Raw genomic sequence first — 16,179 nt, forward strand, 5'->3', positions numbered from 1 at the left:
ACTTCACAGCAACATCATACTCCTCCTCTGCTGCAGCTTTGCTTCCTGTGTTTTTAGGGACCACTCAGAAATTCAGAGATATACTGTCCTGGGAGACCTCATGCCCATTCAAATCAATATCACAGCTCAGGGTCAATTTAAATCAGTTTCCCTGTATACCACAATTCCTTCCCAGTTTGTTGATGTTGATATTTCTTTCACAGTCTCCAGTCTTACTGCTTGGGACTTCATCAACTTAGGCTGTTGCCTTAGACTGGCTAAAACTTAAGGCATCACTACCTTATAAGAAGTTTCAACAAAATCTTTTCACCTCAATGTACAGAAACCCTCATGTGGGCCTGTTTACTCTAGGGCTCTCTGCTAAAGGTTATCTCCATTCATGTCCTTGTTATCATTTCATGATTCAGGCTGTCCTTATATTCCCTGAAGTGCTATTTTTAGTCATTCAATTCACATGGTATTACATCTTCTCAACCCTGAGTCTAAAAGTGAGGTAGCTTGTCCTACAACACTTGCAATTGTAAAAATTTTTCATTCTGATGAAAAAACTGGATTTGTACAGGAGACCAAATCTTTGTTTGACCACATGTAATAACTCTAATCTTACTTATCAAGCAGTAAGTAAGTGCTTCTTCTTATAGTATACTTTTGGTATGAGCATTGTTTGATTCTGTATTCACATCTACATCTATCAGTGCCACAGCATTTCACTATGCAATGAAGTGATCCTCATCTTCACCTTTCTAACACACCATGTAAAAGAGCTAGGTTGTAGCATCTGACAAGAAGCAACAGTCATACTTCTGTGTAATGCTCATTCATCTCAAAGGAAGTTCTTGCCTCAGCTGACACTAAGGCACTGAATGCATGGAGTTCTAAGAAGCATTCCCTGGCAAACTTTCTATATGCAGCCCTAAGTGGTTTTCTTAAAAGAGCTGGCAGAGATGGAGCAGGGAAAGAGAGGTTTAATGCCAAATTTCTTTACTTAATGCAAATATCAACCCCCTTGAGTAATAATTTGACATTCCTTAGCAAAGACACACTCTACATTTGAAATATTTACCATTCCTTTATTTTTTATAATCTTAAGAAAATTTGGAAGGAATGTGAACTGTTTTGGTTTTTGTCTTCCTATGATGGCAGAGATTTATTTATAGCCAGGAACTGCAGGACAGTTCTCACATGGCTGCTGAAAATTAAAACAGCATGTAGAGTTTTGTTTTGTTTTACTTTTATGCCTTTGCTGCTGCAATCTCTCCCTGTGTGCCCTAAACCCTTGTTATTGTAACCAGAGCCACATTTTGCATTGCTACAATTGCAGGGTTATGTAAATTCCAAAGGCTTTAAAGGAAAGGGCCTGTAGATTCTACTCTGGGACACAAACAGTTATGCCCACCATCAAGGATGAGACAAAAGTATTGGTAAATTGTCAAGAGGCAGGAAACCCAAGTCTCAGCATCAGCATCAACCTGAAGTTTTCTGAACCTTTAGAACTTACTGGTTTCATTTAAATTGATTGTCCTCTCATTTTCAGTGTTGTGCTTTTCTAGGGCCAGAAAAATTTTCTTCAACCACTTTTGAAAATCTTCATATGTTCTCTCTCACTTTTCACCAGTGTCTGGTCTACCCAGAAGAGCTAATAAAAGAAAGTTCTACAGATACAAATATTTTCAGATCCAAGGAACTGAATTTTTTCAATGATGATGAAAATATGCATGTTGAAATACTTTGCTTTAGTCATGATTATTTTTATCTTGAAAAGAAAATCACAATGAGAGAGAAAACCCATACTCATAAAAGTTATTGAGATAAGAGTATGACTTTGCAAGCAGTCTTTACGGCACTTAGGGTGGGAAGAAGTGTGATACATGTTGCACATCTGTGCTCTTCTGAGTAACCAAGCTGTAATGCTGACATTACCTGCACATTTCTGTGTGGGCATGGGCAAGCCAATTCATGTCTCTGACTCTGTACTCTCTAAAAGAGGGATAATCATGCCTGACTCACTCAGTGTTAGAAGGTTCTGCATAAGCTCATCTTAGTCCCCAGTGTTTAGACAACTCAGCTAAATGAGAAAAATATTTAGCCCACTTTTCCAGATTTGCTTCTATTTAAGTTCTAAATCACCATTAGATAAGTCATGTTTAGACCTCAGAGAAAAAACTAGATTACATTATTCCTGAAGTATGTGGAGGTTTTGCTCAGCATGCTGCACCCCAGTCACTGCAGTGTGCTAATGAGAGCTCATGGACTTTGTGAAAAGGCGCAGTCAGAACTTCCTAGCCAATTCAGCTGACACTATAAGGCTGTGATGGCACTCCAACAACTGCTTTCTATAGTAAGCCTTAAACCTACTGCAGTGGATATGAAAAAAACAAACAAACAAACAAACAAACAAACAAACAAACAAACAAACAAACAAACAAACAAACAAAAAAACAAGCAAAAAAAAAAACAAAAAAAAAAAAAAAAAAAAAAACAACAGCAACAAAACAAAAACAAGAAACCCCAAACAACAAAAAAAAAACCAAAACCAGCAGGGCTTGCTGCATCGTTCAAAGATGTCTTTGGTGCAAGGTCAGTCATTAGGCAAGTGAGATAAAAAATGAAGCACTGGCTCGCACTTTGCAAGCAGGTAGGTCAAGCCAATATAGAAGGAACATTCCAAGCAATCCCTAGGCTGTGATATTTCAAAACCAATCATTACAGTTGAAAAGACACTTTCAATAGCGTACAATAGTTCCTACTCACCTGATAGTTACTGTCACTGCACAGGTGGCAATAGCTATTGTCATTATAAAAGTGTAGCTGTTTAAATCTGATCATGAAAGACAAGACCCACTTCTAAAGGTGCAGCTACACAAGATCTCTGCACAGCTCAGAAGTTTCTGCTGGTCTGGCATGTGTGTTTATTTACTTGGAGCCAGGAGTTGCCCTGTGGAGCTCTGATCCTGACCATCACTGTGACCTTGGGCAAATGACTGAATGCCTCTGCACCCACAATTTCTTTTGAAGTTAACTGGTGATGTATATGCTCACCAGTTCTGAAGAAAAAACCCAAGCCCTACAGCCCTAATGCCAAAATCTGTTAGAGCTGCGGTGTTTTGGGTTGCATCATAAATTATATAAAATTTTAACACAAAAACTGAAGCATCAACAGATAAGAAATATTTTTGTAAATGCTGTCATGTAATTGTACCAGTAGAACCCAACACCCAGACAGAGAGCAGTGGAGTCCAAAGGACCATCTATATTAACAATTTTTGGAAGAGGACAGTTTGTTCAAAATCTATGTTGAGTCAGAAACAAGCAACCACAAGACAAAAAAAAACTAGAAATCAAAGTCTGTTATATCAGGCTGTGTCCCATTGTTAGTGTACCTAATCATAAGTATCTGAGAACTATGTATATTGCTGAATCAAAAAAAGCACTGACCAGAAATGTTACTTTATTTTATAAGTTATTCTTTCTGATAGTCTAAACTGTTGTATTTTTTTCCTCACAGATTACTAGTTTATTGCTCAAAAGCACTGTGGAGCACAGAAAAAACCTCTGATATCCTATAATATGAAATTCCCCAGATTTTGTTCTTAGACCTGATTCAAAATTTATATGTGCCTCTAAGTGATGAGCACTGCTTCATATACCCTTCAGTATTTCATCAAAGTATTAAGCAAGATGGATTTTGCTTAGCTTTTGGGACCTATGAAGTCTGCAGCCTGTAATTATTGGCCAAACCAGCATCATAGCTCTTACCTACAACTCATTAGTTTCCTTGAGTTGACGAAGCCCTTCCTCACCCTCCATGCTTGCATAGCCAACAGATACAACTTGGCTCAGCACAATTAGCAAAGCAGGCAGGACAAGGAGACACTTAGTCACCTCTGACACATTTTACAGCAGAGAACCTTCAGTAGCTGGCACACATCAAACAAGACAAAAAAAAGTAATGAAATACTGATAAACATAACCACAGAGATTCCTGACACATCAGAAAGACCATTTAAAGTCTAAAAAAATCCTATTTCTGATACCAAATGACAGCAAGAATATAAAAGACCTCTGTTGGCCCAGTGGTTCAGTGTGGTGAGGTTATGCCCGTCTTAAATCCTCAGTGCTATGATATTCCTCTGCAGTAAAAAAAAAAACCAGAAACCAAGCCTAACAACAACAACAAAAAACCTTCCATAAGTAGTAGAATAGAAGTAAAATTAGAACAGTTCAGTATAATAATCAGTCCAGTTCCCTGATTGCTTTAATGCTCTCTAATGGTGCAACACAGATGAGCTGCAAAAAGGCAGACTTGTGTTGTCCTCATGACCTGCTATAACCAGCTGCACTCAAAAATATCTGGAGTGAAAAAGATACCTGACACAGACACGGTAAAAATGACCCAAACTAAGAAGTAGCAACTCTGAGGGTGTGGGAAAGTCTGCAAACAAATCACTGGGTGTGTCAGATACACAGACGCTGGTATAATGCGGTGATTACTGTGTCTCAGTGAATATGTAAAAGTGAGCTTGGTGTTTTAAGAGCCAGAAACAATGACCGCTGAACAAACTCCAGTCTGGCTGCATTTGCCTAGGGGCAGTACAACATTTGCTGTGACCCCAAAGCTTCATGGGGTGTTCAGAGATAACTGAAGCCGAGAGCTACTAAACAAATCCAGTGTGGCATCTTATTCTACATGGAGATTTTCTAGACAAAATATCACAGAACTGGGAAAACTGCTTCTGTGACACCCATGAGTGAATTTCTCCATGAGCTTCACTGAGGCTACAGGGCCCATTATTTCTCACCCTGATAGCATCACAAGATGCAGTGTGTATGATCCACATCAAATGGCAAATTCAGTCCTAGAAACAGGCCTCCAAAATGTTGGTGAGAAGCTTTAAAATTCCAAATGCAACAAATATAGGAACATAGAGAGCTCATGGATTTAAGCTCACACAGTCTGTACAGAAAAGCTAAGAAATAAACCTTATAGTTTTGTGCAGCCTTTGTTGTTCCATTGCAAGCAAGCAAGCAGACAAACAAAGATATAGATAATGCACTGAAAAACACATACCTCAAGTTAATGGCAGTGGTTAGCCAGCAGAAGCAAGCCCAAGGTTTACAATGAAGGAATTCCTAATGAAAGTTAAAGAGTTTTTCCCATTTCTTTGGAGGCATTGGCCCCCTGTCTGGCATCAAACTGTCCAGCTCCCGCTAGCTTCTTTGTGAATTAGGTTTATTCCTGAAGGAGCTCAAGAATCCTGAGACCATGACTAAAAAGGGCTCAAAGAAAAAATGAAAGTTGCCTATTTCTCTCCTCCACTGTGTAACCACTTAGCACTCAGTACCCAGAACTGTAGACAGTGTTCCCAGTGTTGTTTCAGCCTAGCTCAGAGACATGTTTCCTCAGCAGGCTATTTGGATCAAAGACTTCAGGCAACGTCCCTCAAAGAACAGACAAGGCAAAACACAGAGGGTACTTTTTCGCCATCTGCTTCCATTTTAATTTGCTGCACTCCCACATGTCACCAGAGTCTGTGGGGTGGTCACTTGGATTCTGGGTCATGTGCATTCATGGCAGTATAAGACTACAAGGTCATCACATCCTGTTTCCTACAATCATAGACAACTGTGTAATAGACACGTAGTCCAGCAGTCTCCACAGCACATTTATTCCAAAACTATCACACATTAACATATGCCTTTTCAAGTGACCAATGGGAAACAATTAGGTAAGTTTTCCAGTCTGAAGTGAGGTGGCAATTTTCATTCTTAGTTTAAAGCAGCTAACAATGACAAATTGGGTGTTTCATTGTACATGGGTATAATATCATCTCCCTGACCTCTGTTAACTGATTCTAGAGATTATAAAATTTAGTCCACTCTGTAGATAAAAAATACATAAAACTAGAGATAACTTTTTATTTATGTCAAAATTAGAAAAAAACCCAAAATATTGATATGCATGTAATCTGAATTGTATATTGACATATATTGCAAGAATCCAGGACAGTAATTGAAAAACTCATTCTCAGAACTGATGAAGTGACAATCTTATATTGCTTTTTGATAAAATACAGTGATACCACATGAAAATATTACTACATTATGATAAGTCAACTGTAATTTGTATTTACAGTATTTTCCTAGATAAGGTTCCCATTCCACAGTAGCTTAGCTACACTAAGAGATGTGTAAATCAGAAAGAGTAGGGGCCCCTGGAGGTGTCCCAATAGATGTGAACATCATAAATATCACCACTGAAAGTAAGCAGGGGATGACACAGTGAGGAGTCACTTGCTAAATTTTGCCTCTGATTTAACAGAAAATGTGTCTTGAAGGACACAGTAGGGCATTTATAGCACAACACATGTTCCCCAGCAGGTACTTGAAGCTATTCTAGATAAGTCCTGACACAGCTGGAAAATAATTCGTGGGTCTCCCAAGGAAAATTTCAGAAATTTTCAGTCAGAAAAAATGCATCTGTTTTTCTCCCTACAACTTAGTAATGGTGAGTGCCAAAGACTTTGTAGCATTCACACAGACTGCCTGAATCCTGCTGACGATGAAAGGCTAAGGTCAAGCTTTGTACTTCTGGCATTGGCAACACATTTCAGGGCCTCTACAACAAGAGGCTCTCTACAAGAGCCAGAGAGATTCACTCATTGGGATGCCTGACCCACAGGGCAGTAAAAGTATGAAACAAGCAAAGAGGGCAAGTTCATATCTCAGTAGGGCACAGTTGGAAGACAGTTCATATTGGCAAGGCCCTAGCATGGTTATTACTCTATCCCTGCATAACAGTGCAGGAGGATGCTGACACATCAGGGCTCAAGTGAGAACAAAACCAACAGTCTCTCTGTGCACTCAGCTGTTAGAAACAGTTTAATTGGTTCCCGCTGTATACACGGCTGCAAAAGTAGCAAAGGACTGAAGTCCCCTCATGTTTGGTCAAGGTCTTGCTTTCTTTCATCTGTTGTGCAGATGCTGATGGGGGTCACCTGCCTGGAGGGGGGTCAGGATTCTGCCAAATGGATTTAAGGAGGGTACTCACAGTCCAGGCATCCCAGCTTAATGGTCAGTGACTCAGTAAGAAAACCAAGATTGTCTGCACTGGTGGATGGCTGTATTCCTAAAGTTTGTAAGGAAAAATTATATCCTGGCAAACCTTCTCTACAGATGTATGCTGTTTTATCTAGCAAATAAACCCATCCCACCTAGTAGGGAAATTCTCTTACAAGCATTATCAGCAGTACCTAAGTTCTACAGTCTCAACACAGGCAAAAACCTAAATGAAGTCTGGAGTGTAGGAAGAATGGGAGAATGTAACTAAAGGCTCTGGGAAGATATGAGGGAGGGAGTAAAAATGGAAAGTACCCACTCTGCAACAGGGTGACATTCTTGCCTTCTGGGAGAAGTAGATTTTGGTGAATATATGGCTTGTATATAGACAGGAGACTAAAAGCAACATAATGATTATGTTATAATATTTTAATTAGTAACTATGGCTTCGCTACACTAACATTTCAGAAGACATAAAGATGTGTGAAAAAAATGGGCCTAACCTACCTGCAGTGAGGGTATTTATGTGATAGTACAGACTACCATTAGTTTGCAGGCTTCTGAGAAAATTGTGCCTCAGTTTCCCAAAATGCTAAATCCACTAATATTTGTAAAGTGCTTGAAAATTTTCCAGAGGAAAGTGCTGAATGCAAACAATAAACTGCCGACTTTATCTGCTATATATATGTGATTTATTCTCACATTCTTATACAGTGTATGATTGCAGACAAGAAAACATTCTCAGCATTTAACTTGTGGTCAAATAGGAACAGTCCATTGACATGACCCAGCTGTATCAGAAACAATCTGACTAATGGTCATACAAAACCCACAGCTTTCATGGTTTGATCTTAAACCAATGGAAAGTACAGAACTTGCTGTATTGTAGGCTGATGGTTTATTGACTACATGTTTTCACAGGGAATGGACTGTTGTAAGACACTAGGGGGAAAACAATGGATTTCTATTAAAGGGAAATCATGTTACACCTCTAGAAGAGTCCAGGAAACTTCTACGCAAGGATCAGCAGAGACAAAGATGCTTAAACAGTTCCCCAGTTGTTTAATTCCTTCTTGAAATGGTTGTTTGCTTTGACCTGACAAGCAAAGGAGCAGAATTGGCAGGCTGATGCAGAACAACATGGATTCCCACGTATTTCTGTCACAGCCTTCTGGAGATTTGAAAGAAAACAGATGGCAGTACAGGACCAAGAGCGTGCAAAGAGATTAATGATTTTTAAAGACCAGCATGATTTACTTAAAAATATCCTAATTTTTTATATTTCTAAAGCACTGAGCTTTCCTGGAAAATGGAAGCGTTCAAAATATTTGTTAGTTACGAAAGTATCAGCAACAATATGCTACTGATGAGTATGCCTGTTTGAATGCTACTGATGAGTATGCCTGTTTGAAATGTTTTAAGAAATATTCAAATGCAAAAGGAAATACAAAACATCCCTAAAAAATAACTAGAGAAGGGTTAGCAAGTTAAATATTTTCTGAAAAATTGTCACTCTTTGTAATACTTTTCAACTGGGGAGCCAGCAGAGATGCTGATCCCTTTTTTCAATGTCAAGAAGACACAGACAGTACTAAAAATGCAGGTATAGTTTTTTCACAGCATTCTTGACACTTAATGGCGTCCAAAATATGTATAAGTTTCTGGAGGTTCATAATGTGTCTGGTCAGCTTCCTCAGTCAACATCTTACAGATATGACTGCTGAAACATCGGAGGATCTTCACATTGTTTTCTCTCACAAAGACCACAGGAATATAAAATTAACTACACAGAGTCAGAAGTCCATCTAAACCAGTACCATATCTCCAAGCAAAGGTCAGCTGCAGAAGTTTAGGGAAAGCATATTTAAAAACCACATATAGTCTGATTCTACCTCTGCTTAGTCCTTTCAATTTAGGATTTGCAGATGGGAGTATAGCCAGATTATCATGTTTAATAGTGGACCCATCCTCCAAGATTTTTCACCTCTTCCCACAACTTTGTCTTAGGAGAAGAAAATATTGCCATGTGCTCTTAAACCTTCAAAGATATGTTTGCATGATTTCTTCACAATAAATCCAACCTGGATTGTGCTCCTTGGCAGAAATGTTCCTTCTCTTTTCTGTGTTTGTGTATTTATTTTATTAAACTGTCCTGGGAACACATTTTTATGTCAGATCTTATAATGTTAAATTGGACCTGATCATATTCTTCAAAGAGGAATAGGGGACTGTATAATTTCTATCTCTTAAGACAGAGCTTCTTTCACAGCTCATTAATCCAATTCTTTAAGCAGCTAAAAAGTTTGCCCCTCCAAACAGCGAACAATATGGAAAGCTTCCCAAATTAGGCTTGTTCACTGCCTTGAATAATAAAAGCTACAAAATAGTAGAAATGAGTTCTTGTTTATGCCTCCTTTATAAAAGTACTATACCAAGGAGACAAAATAGACTTGTTGGATCTTACAAATCAGGTTTGTCCCCATTTCAAAGAAGAGCTGGGTTGGCACATACCTTGCCTGGATTTTAGTCATTTTGGGGCACAGTGAAGAGAAAAATACTCTCTAACAAAAACAAATGTGAATGTCAAAATTCATGAGCAGAAATACCAACTTCAGCAATTATTACTGGGAAGTCAGCAAGCACTTGTTATTCAGGGATGAAGCCTATTTCTTTCTTGCTGCCAAAGTTTTTCTCAGTTCCTCAAGGTTACCTCTATTTCCATTTTCACAGTCTAAACACATCCTTCTGATCTCCAGCTCCTATTCCTTGAATTCCAGTAAATCTTCTGATCTCATCCTTTTCTTATCTTCCTTCCTATCTTATTTCCTTCTTTTTACCTGAAGTCCTTAATTTTTAACTCCAGAAAAGCCTTATCACTGCTACAAGCCTGCTGTACTGTCAGAATAAATTTTCTACTAAATCAAAAAAACCCTGAGCTTCTTCTTGTCAGTTTTGCTACTCCATCTTACAGAATCACAGAATTACAGAATATCCTGAGTTGAATGGGACCTATAAGGAGTCCAGCTCCTGGCCCTGCACAGCACCATCCCCAAGAGCTGCACCATGTGCCTGAAAGAAATGTCCAAATGCTTCTTGAACTCTGTCAGGCTGGTGCTGTGATCACTGCCCTGGGAGCTGTTCCACTGCCCAACCACCCTCTGGGTGAAGAACCTATTTCTAATATCCAGTCTAAACCTCCCCTGATACAACTTCAGGCCATTCCCTCAGGTCCTGTCATTGGTCACCATAGATTTTGTTCTGTGTCTGGTAAATTCCTACTATTAGAAGATATTATCTGACACCATACAGATCACCAGAGAAGCCAAAATCTCAGGTGTTGAAATGCCATGTAGAAAACTGAAAATGTATATATAACAGAGGGCATGAACGTTGAGCAACATATAAACCAGACACAAAGCCTCAAGGAGGGAAAGGCTTGCTTGACCATCACCAGGTACCCATTTAACACACAGCACTAAGATGGCTTGAGGCTTCTCTACCCATAGCACTGCCCTGGGTGTCATGTGTTCATGTGCCTTTGTGGTTCTCAGCAAATCACAGCTGGGAACTTCCTGTCAAGAGAAATAAACCATGAGGACAGAACTGACACACCAAAGCTCATGGGAGCTTCCAGCAACATGGGACACATTTGTCTGTGGCTTCCACTGCTGTAAACCAGCAGTAGTTTCAGTAGTTTCACGGACCTTCAGAGAGTTCCTCTGCTGCAAGGATTCTGTATGTGAGCAGAATCAAATGTACTCTGTAGATTTGCCCAAGTCCCTCAGCCAGCATTTCAAAAACAGCTTATAATTTTGGCTGCCTCAATTTTTGAGTGTCTTGGTGTCTTAAAAGACACTAAAAATAAAGAGCCAAAATTACAGGTTACTTTGCACAACTTGGGCCTCAGTTTCTCTGTACTAAGTTCTGATGTTACTTGGACTTACTTAGAATTGAAGTATGGAGTAAGTTTCTTGAACAATACAAAGCTCCAGAAAACTTTCACCATATGGGAGCTGACTTGCACTCTCTGTGTCTCAGGTCACTCAGGTTGGAAGATAACAATTCCTTGGCCTGATAACAGACTTGTGCCAAATAGAAGTAATGTCATTGTTAAGTGGAATTGCAGACATTTGATAAATTATTCAGACCTGCTGCATGTTTGTATGTGTACTGAAAACTACCGGTTTTCTGCACATGCCTGAGTTCAAAGAAATGTGATATTAGGGATCACAACTAGCAAATGAAAAGCCACATGAGACACCACTGTCAATAATCAACAAACCAAAAAGCATGGGAAAATACACATAAACTCTTCCATCCAATGAAAATAAGAGCAGTCAGCTTTCTTTTAATTTAGGAACATGCTGTGCTTGCCTGGGGGTTGCAAGGGCAGGGAAGGGAGAGAGGGTCAGCTCTCCATAGGACTGACCCAGGTTTGAAAATTCACAGCAACTAAAGTGCTGAAAGCCAAGCCTCCCACACATCCTTCCCCTATGTGTCAGGAAATAGTGTCCCCTGATTGCTCAATCTCTAAGTCAGATGGCTGGCCTGGAGGGACTAGATGGGTTTTTCGGATACCATCGGACCTTGGGGGAATTTTATATCGACTAAAGCAGATGGAGCAAACTCAATCAATTTTGGAGATCCCTTCAAGATGCTATTCAACTCTTGATGAGCCTCTCTGTCAATTAAGAAGTGTACCTGATATCTGTACTTGGTAAGAAAAATTTTTGTGACTGTTTTTCAGGATGAACAGAACTACACATAAGAAGCACAACTAAAACAAACAGCAGTGATAGCAGCAGACAAGTGATATGGTGTGGTAAAGCCACTAGGCTATCCAGGGAATTTGCTTACTCAGCTCTGTGAAACCATGAGACCTCACTTCGTAACACATAATATAGACTTTTAAAACCTCAGGGCTACACTGACTGTCATAAGCTGCAACGGGCAATAGCTTTCTGTTCCACAAAACAAAACTGAAAAGATGCCTGCCTTGTTCATATTGTGTTGTTTTTTTTATCTTGCTTCCAGGGTAAGTCTATCCATAGATGAACTAGCAATTTCCTGGCTACTGTAATCTCATCCAAATTCAAGGATGCTAAAACCCATGCATTCTCATTTGAACTGAATTTATGTCCTGCCAGCTCAATATCTCCCTCCCCATTTTTCTTCCCAGCCTTCCACTCAGTATGCAACTTTCCTGTTGAACCACAACTGACAGCCCATAGGGAATTTCCAGACTTGCAAACCCCTGCAGGTAGTGTTGCCAACCTGTTGGATGCTGAGACAAAGGAAAGAGAGAGGAATAATGAGACAGACAGGAAGCAGTCAGATGAAAACACCCCAAATATGGAATTATCTCCTCCTTAGTTCCTCTTCTTACCCTCTCAGCTTTCAGCAGTTCTGAATATGAGTCCTAAATTGCCTAAAGTACTTCAGAGAGACAAACTGTTGAACCAGCTAAAAAGTGTTTGTGGCTCCAGACACTTGCCTTGGCTGTGACAGCTCTCAATTTTTTATTGGGGCATAAAGATTTCTAACAAGTTACTACATCCCTTAAGAAGTTTTTTTTCTTTTACAAGTGATTAGGCTTTTGTTCAGAAAAAAAGCAGCTTCTTGGAAAAGGAGCTGCTAGGCCCACTGGAAACAAAATCTAGTAAGAAATAAATGGGGTAGAGGAAAAAATTCTGATATGTCACAGCAAAGTAGCTCAGATCCCAGTATGATTCCTTCCAAGTCTGAAGATACATCCTTGCAGGATCTGATTTTTGAGATCCTTGCAGGATCTGCTTTTTTTGGGTTTTCGCACCCTTACACATGCATCAGTACAGTTGCTTATTCTCCAGCTCATGATTTGCATAGCATGGCATCCCTTAGTGGGGATTAGACCTTGACCACTTGCCCAGTAAAGGCTATCTCCATTACATTAGCCAGCATGGTGATGATTACATCAACTTGCAGTTGTTTCCAGCACAGCTAACTACACTTGCTCAATTTCGATATGCAGTGCAGATCCCAGTAACCATCCCTCCTCTCAGTTCTCAGTTTTCCTCTTTTATTGCCTTCTCCCTGCCCCAATAACCCACACTGCCACCCTCAAGAGGAAAAGTATTTGCAGACTTTTCCCAACAAAACAGCCTGATGCAGGGAATGCTGACTTGCTGTGGCCTTCCTTGTGATTGCTTATTGGCTGAAGTCAATTGCTAACAGCATGGGGACTCGCATTGTGCAATTCACGTGGCTTCTGCTCCTCAGCCCAGCTTTGTGTTTATGCTCAAGGGCATCATCTCTCCTTCCAGCAACTGCACAGGCCAACAATGCTGCTGCTGGCCAAGAGTTTCCTACAGTTACAAGTGCTTGCAAAGTGTGTCATCTTCATGCAGGAGGCCTCAAACTGTTTCTGGGGAAGCAAGCTGCTTCTGTCACGGGTCTCGTTAGAGAAGATGACAATGAAAAGGACAGCTGCCTACCCAGCTGTCCCCAGAACTTCTCACTTCTCCACTTGAAGAATGAGCAGACACCCAGGTGTGAGGTTTTCAATCTCACAGGAGGCAAAGTTAATTAAATGCAGCATTGAATTTTAATTGCAAATAGGTACAGCTGTGTGCCCCACTGGAAACCTCATCTTCTTATGGAGTAGGCTTGGGAATCTCTGGATTGCGAAGTGTAAAAAAAAAAAAAAATTGCTAAGAATCACTACTTTTAGTTTGGACTTGGACCAGGTGCCTGTATCAGTATCTGCAGGGAGATTCTCCTTGTAGTAGGTGACTTGTTCATGTATGACCCTGTTACATTTAGGTTTTAGATGTGAGGGATACCTCGTCTCTGCAGAAGCAGAGGCTTCTTTGGAGAGCCCTTAGTATGAAGCGAGTACCGGCTCGAGGTGCTAAATTTGGCAGATTTAGCCAAGTGACTCTCCTTACTTGTTTTAGTATTTTTATCACCAGTAGCCTGGCAGAGCAGGACAGGACTTTATTCTCAGGGGCCAGGGAATTGCATGTCATCCTCATAAGGAAAGAGGAACTGCTTGCTGCACAATATGACAAGGGATTAAAGAGTTAAAAAAGAAATCCTACACTGAGGAGTTACCTAAGGAAGTTGATTTTTGCCTAAGGCTTATTTGGGATTTTCCTTTCCTGCTACCATGAACTAGCTGAATTTCTGTCAATTTTGTAGTCTTCTGAAAACATGACCATCCCCTCCTCGCTCTCCTCAGACCTCCCTCATCCCCTGTCACCCCGATCCACATACAGAAGAGTGCAAAAGCCTATACTGTCAGCCCCTCTGCATACCTTTGAGAGAAGCAATCAAACTAAACCTGAATTGTGTGTGCTGCCAAGCTGGCTTCAGGATATTTCAGAGGAGAAAAAAAAAGAAGAAGGAAAGACAATCCGTACTTGCAGGGATTTGCTCATGAAAACAAGCAAAAACATGAGGAGCTTTACTGCAGCAGCTGCACTTACATTGTAGTAGCCGTGTCTCTGCTCGGATCCTCCCTGTTCTGCAGTCCCGTAATCCACACAGAGAAATGCCTGTACTGCTCCTCTCGCTGGCACTGCTGTTAGAGTGAGACTGGAACTGCTGCTGTTTTCACTTTCAGACCAGCCTCTCTCTCCAAATCCTCTGACGTCAGACAGCCTGCAAGAGATATTTATGGAATGAACAATCTAAAAGTTTTTCTAGGTAGATTTAAAACCGCAGTTTGGGGGGATCTGTAATTTTTGTGCTCTTGGATAGAAAACCTCTCCAAGGGGTTCATGGAGGAAACTGTGGAGAACTACAGATGTGGTTGTATAAGTCCCTGGCAAAAGGCAGTACCTGTACTTTTCCATCCATGGTATATTATATCCACACCCAGGCTGTAACTATCTGTCACGAAAGTCCCCATTTGGAAAGTGGTTTTCTAGTCTCTCAGCTGTGCTTAAACAGGGTTTGAATCAAGCATGACATAGAGATCTCTCACAGACACACTCCAAGCCCACAGCCCTCTGCTGTGTCCAGGTTTTTACTGGATTTAACTAAAACAGGACTGAAATAGGGCCTTCCAAGCATCTTGTCCACACCTCTATCAGTTTGGCACTAACTCCTTTTGCTGGATTGTTTTCTCAAGCATGTGGGCCATTTTGGCCATCTTCCTTCCTAACTTCAAAATATCTTCTCTAGAAGTGTGTTATCTCAAATAAATACCAGCTCAGGAAATTAATATAGTGTTTGATCTCTATTATGCTCTCTGTATTTGCATCTTTTCATTATTCTTTTGCTACTGTACAGTATGGCTTTTCACCTGCTGTGAAAGCCACTTAGGTGTTATGCGGAAGAGAAGAGATGCTGGAGAAAAAGCGAAACAGTATTAGCATTAATGTTAATCAGTACTTGAAGAGCAAAATGCTCTCGTGGTATAATCCTGCTGAGGTAAGTGGTGATAAATTTGGACTGATAAGACCTCTTTGTTTTGTATTTAGAAGCTGAGCTTGACTATAAGCCTGTAAGTATCAGTAGTCCAATCTAAGAGATGAAACAAGTCTGAAGGTGAAGTGATAAATGGTGAAAGTCCTTGAGTGAGCTTTGCTTGATTACAGACAAACCTTTTTAAGAAGTTCAAAACTTATTCAACACTTTCTGCAGGAGTGTACAAATGTGCTGCTATTATAAGCAACTGGGTTTGGTTATTTTTATACCACATCATTTCCATTTGTAAGCAGTTAAGAAGTATATGCCTTGGTACCACTTTTGGAGATGCAATTGCTATTTCAAAATGTGCCAAGGTTCTTTTCTGTGCAACTTACTAGCTGAGCAAATTTACCATTTGTGGCTGTGTGGACTAGGTTTTTTATATATATATGCTTTTCTCTTTTCTTCTCTACCATTACCAGCTTCTGTCCTGGATTGACTATATGATGCTTTTATCCTTAACCAATAAAAATCATCTGATCAACTTCAAAAGGCTTAAAATCAAATTTTCTCTGATAACTTTCTAATGGCAGCTTTCCCTGTGCACTGTAATATTATCACTATGACCAAAAGCTTTGAGATACATTCCAGAATAAAATGGTATCTCTTTGAAGAGATTTCCACTTTTATACTTACAAGGTGTGTCTACGAATCTGGCAGATGGAGGAA

The 16,179-nt window shown here is 40.0% G+C and overlaps 1 protein-coding gene across 1 annotated transcript in view; it reads right to left on the reverse strand.

The window, feature by feature from the left end:
- DAAM2 (dishevelled associated activator of morphogenesis 2) overlaps positions 1–14,605 on the reverse strand; it is a 200,342-nt gene extending 185,737 nt beyond the window's left edge. Inside the window, exon 1 of the mRNA XM_041477173.1 lies at positions 14,523–14,605. The gene's annotated coding sequence lies outside the window, so the exon portion shown is untranslated. The remainder of the gene's footprint in view (positions 1–14,522) is intronic.
- Positions 14,606–16,179: the final 1,574 nt, after the last annotated feature.

The sequence above is a fragment of the Pyrgilauda ruficollis genome, unplaced genomic scaffold (genome assembly GCF_017590135.1).
Source record: "Pyrgilauda ruficollis isolate IOZ18807 unplaced genomic scaffold, ASM1759013v1 scaffold4, whole genome shotgun sequence".
Lineage (NCBI taxonomy): Eukaryota > Metazoa > Chordata > Aves > Passeriformes > Passeridae > Pyrgilauda > Pyrgilauda ruficollis.